Here is a 4,775-nt window from a genome sequence, read left to right as displayed (position 1 = left end):
ATGCCCCCAATGGCAGATGAAAGGATGGGTACCAGTAATGGGGAGCACAGCGAGGCCTGGTGAGGCCTCTGAGAGTTCCCTTCTGATCGCTCACTTTGCTGTGAAGTGAATTCCGCCACTGGCTATTAGGCTGTGTAAATGCCACTGGGGTGGGTGAGGCCCGCCATGGACCATGGTGCTGGCCGGGGAGGAAGGGAAAGGAGCGCAAATCCACTTGGAGGTTATACACTCTTATGATCAGGAAGGGCCACTGCCAGCCCCCTGCCACCAGGTGGCATCCCGGTCCCAGGGGAAAGCTTACCTCCTTGGAATGCATGGTTTGGTGTGTTGTTTTACACAGAAAGGGCATGGAGGGAAGAAATGCCCAGTTCACAGGATCAAATCCCCGGCCAAGGGGCCTGAGATTCAGCGCCAGCAAGAGACAGCTAGGTTGGGGTGGAGGATGGGGAGGTAATTTTAGAATTCAGAAGTCTCTTCACCTTGCAGACATGAGACCCAAAACAAAACAGGAGCATTGCTAACTGTCCCTTGGGTGTCATCACACAGCTCCCTCTACTCACCTGGATGCCCAGAGAGGATCACACCGGTCAGGTGGAGGGTAGCAGCAGCCACTTGTCACACGGTGGGAGAAGAGACCTGCTTCTTCCTTTGTCAGTCCACCTGAGGTCCAGACACTGGGCACACAGTGGTGACCCTGCCCCACAGTGGCTCCTGCCCTTGCGAGCGGAGAATAAACCAGCCACATACACTGTAACGTCACTTCAGACCACAGTTAAGTGCCACGAGGAGAATAAACAGAATGAGACTGGCATGGGGATCAGGGGTCACTTCAGTCTCAAGACAGGAGCAGGAAAGGCACTCCAGGAGTGTGGGTGGATGCCTACAGAGTGTCTGGGGCAGGAAACAGGAAGTGCGAGCAGACAGAAACTGCCGCGTTCTCCAGGTTCTAGGCACGTTTCAGAAACTAGTTCTTTACTTCATCCCAGCCGACGAGGTAGTAAGATTGTCAGGCCGTTTTCTCAATAGGACACTGAGGATGGGGACAGCTAACTTTGTTCTTTGTTAGATGACACAACCAGGTGGTCTGGTTCCAGAGTTGATGGGCCACCATTCTGTTTCCGAAGTCCCTGGTGTAGAGTGAACAGACCTGGGGGTGTGGGGTGATCTGGCCTCCATCTTGGATGCAGGGTAGGGGCAGAAGTGGTGGCCCACCTCCCCTCAGGGAAGTCTCTGGCCTCTTGCCAGCTAGTGCCAGGACTGAAGTCAGGCCCTTGAGACCCTTCCGATCCTCCAGTCTCCTCTGAGGTAGTGCAGAGGTCCCAGCTCCCTGCCCCCAGCCTCTCCCTTGGCAGCTAACTGGGCCACCTCATTCTAAAGGGATTTGACTCTCCCTGAGACTACTGGAGACTGGTGAGAAAGGACTTAGGGATTAAACAGTGATACCCCGGGGAAGGTAAAGGACTTAATCAGGGGAGTTCAGGTGCGGGGAAGTGAGGCTGGGAGAGGATTTGTATCTCTTGACAAAGCCAGGGTGGACTGCGGAAGCAAGGAGGAAGTGGGGCCCAGGGAGGGAGAGGGATGGACTTGAGTTCTCATTTTCTCTTGTGACTTCACAAATAACCCAGGGAGGCACTAATAACAACAAGCCTGCCCCCTGTGCACCCACTGCGTTCCCAGCCACTTGGAATCATCCCAGTGGCCGCGGGGAGAAAGGCAAGGGATTAGATTTCACTCCAGGCTACTGGCATTCAGAGAATAGAGGTAGCCTGAGGCAGCTGCAGCCCCACAAGGCAGGGTGAAGAGGAGGGAACCTTCCTAGGAGGCTGCCCTCTGAGCTCAAGGGCTTTTAGAATGGCCCTGGCATTGTAGAAGTAGAGTGTTCCACAAATATTTGTCCCAAGTCACTGTGCCAATCTTTGCGGCACTTTACCTGCCATGGGTGTCAGGAGAGCTGAGGTCAGGGCACCAGGGGAGGGACTTTGATTCTGAGGTCAATGTTCTCCTTTTGATGAGGAAGCCACGGAGGCCCTGGAGGTACGAGCGAGCAGCCATGAAGGGAACACGGCGCCTCCACTCTCACTCCCACCCCTGTGCATGCTGGGGCTGGATAGTCCCTATAGCACATTAGTTCTGGAACACAGAGCAAGCCTGCCACTCGGGACTCCCCGTCCAGAATTCTTCCTAGAAGAGTTGCTACCTAGAAGAGGCTAAACTCCAGTGCCCTGACTTCCAAAACTAAGACTCCCAAGTTCCTCTTTTGCTAGTCCACACTTCCTCAGTTCCCAGCATGGTGCCCTCGGAGCCATGCACACTCATGTTCCCAAAGCTTACCTCCAGGCTGTCTGACCCTGGAGGCCAGGTCCTTCCTATCAGTTCAGGTGATAGTCACAATGCAGAAGAGTCCTTATTAAGGTCAGGAGAAAAGGGCTTCTGGTTGGCAGAGGTCCCATTTCAGTAGCAGATAAGAGAGAAGTTTCTGGAAACAGCTTTGGGTCAGGGCTTTGAGGGCCAAGGAGGAATTGGCTGGAAGAAATAAGAGAAGATAACTCTGACAGAGGCAGGAGGTAAAAGTGTGTTTAGGGAACAGCAGGGACATCTCTGACCGATAAGAAAGTATATGGAAAGGGGGACTCTGGCAGTTGAAGCCACAAGGGATGCTGGGAAGAGCTGGAGTAGGCCTTGAAGCACGTCAATGGGACTGGGGTGACTTCTGAAGGAACTAGGGAGCCAGTGATGGTTCTTGAGCAGAGAGAAGCAATATACCTTGCAGGGAGGGAGAAGTGTAGGGCAGGGGGTGGGAAGTAGAGGAAAGGTAAGCGTAGTAAGGAGCATCTCAGGAACCAGGTCGGAGGAGTTTACCGGACTATTTATCCAGGATTATATTATCAGATTAACCAGTGGCTTCCCAGTGGATGGGACACAGTAAATCTCAGTGGAAGCAGTGAGTAGCCAGGGAACTGGAAAGGGACAGACAAGAGGGAGAACTCTTCGCTTAGACAGCTACAGATTCGGGCTTGGGGAAGCGACTCCAGGAACTTCGTCCTTTGGGATGAACATGTCCCTTGTGGTTTTCTGAGTGGGCCCTGCAGCAGAAGGTACAGCCAGGTTTGTCTTGACTGAAAGCGCTCTTCTGTAACCTCCTCCCTCCTCGGGTGCCTCCATACATCAAGTGACTTGCCACTTTAGAGGACTGGCCAGCCCTTCTAAGGGAAGCCATCTGCAAGGGCGTTATAAACTGTGAGGGGCTACACCACCAGCGGGGGCTGGTCTCCTTTCCTTTAGTAGGCTCTACCCAGAAAAGAGCACACTGTCCCTGGGAGGCTCTTAAGCTCTTAAAGGTCTCACCTCCAGCCAAGAAGGCAGCTCTGTCCTGGGCTAAGTCAGAAGCCAAGAAGCCATAACCAGGGCAGGGACACGTGCACTGCCTGGAAACTCTGCTGAGGTCAGGCTGGGGGTCTCTCTTCATCACCCTTCATCAGGTCTCTTGGGAGGAGGCCACACCAGGGGCACAGCACTGTTCTTTCTTATGCCCTGAACAGGCCTGTTGCCACCTGCCTTGACTCTGGGTGAGGAGAGACCCGAGGGACACTCTGCTCCCGACAGTCCTGGAGACCTGCATTTGAGGTAGCCGAGGGTTACTTCTGCATTAATGCCAGGCAGGAAGGAGCGGGTCCGACTGGTACTTCCCATTGACCAGCCACTGGGCACTCTATATCTGTTGTGTTCCTAATGACTTTGGGCAAGCCATGGCCTCTTTGAGCCTCAGTTTCCCCCGCTGTTAAGTGAGGCCACACGATCTCTGGGAAGCTGTTTGTTCCACCTTCCTTCCAGGCCATTCCCAGCACTGAGCTTTGGTTTGAAGCTCACCACATCCTCTTCTTCCCCCCCCCCCCTTCTTTCCCCTCCAGTTTTTTTGAGCCCAGGCTGGCCTTAAATTTGTGATTTCATGCCTCAGCCCTGAGTGCTGTACTGCATATACATGCCACCGCACTCCATCCCTGTCTACAGGAGCCTAGGCTGGGGGATACAGGATTTGTGGGGACTCTGGTAATTGAAGCAAGGAAGTGGGGTCTAGAAGGTAGATGTTACTAAGCAAGGTCACACCAAGGCTTTACGCGCCTCCCATGCTGCCTCTGCATCCCTGGTTGTAGCCACACTTTGCACCTACCACCAGAACTTCGCTCATGCTGCTGTGCTGCTATAGGCTGAGAGGGCCTTCTTCCACATCCCCCACATCTTAAGGTGCAGGTTAGAGTCTCCTCTCTCCATGGAGCCTTCTAGGGTTCCTTCATCCAAAGCAAACGTTGTCCTTCCCAATCTCCGACTGTTTGACCCTCTCCTTGGCCATCTGCCTTGCTTTTGCGTTCTCTTTAGTATGTTCGGGACCAAAGGGTGGTGTGTGAACATTGCTGGGTTCCAGAACAGTGCCCACTGTTTGGCATACAGTAGGAAGAAAAAGTGGCCCTGGACTTGTGACCAGGTGCCAGATGCATGGAAATAAGATCAGAGTAGCAGGGGCTCCAGCAGAAGGAGGGGCCGTTGGACTCTGAGAAGAGGAAATTGTTTTGCTGTGTAGGGCAGAGGCAGTAACTGGGGGGGGGGGGGCAGTCTGGTGGCATAGGCTAGACGTGAAGCTGCTAGGCTGTGGCTTTCAGAGTCTACCCACAAGTCACATTTGTCACTAGTGAGGAGCCCACAGGCCCTTGGCCAGTGCTGGGAAGCAGATAAGCTACGGTAGGGCTGCCGAGGGCCCCGGGTGCTGTGGTTCTCCTCTT

The sequence above is a fragment of the Peromyscus californicus genome, unplaced genomic scaffold, assembly GCF_007827085.1.
Source record: "Peromyscus californicus insignis strain IS unplaced genomic scaffold, ASM782708v3 Scaffold_13__1_contigs__length_99412109, whole genome shotgun sequence".
NCBI lineage: Eukaryota > Metazoa > Chordata > Mammalia > Rodentia > Cricetidae > Peromyscus > Peromyscus californicus.
The sequence above is the reverse complement of the archived record's forward strand: the minus strand, read 5'-3'. Positions refer to the sequence as shown.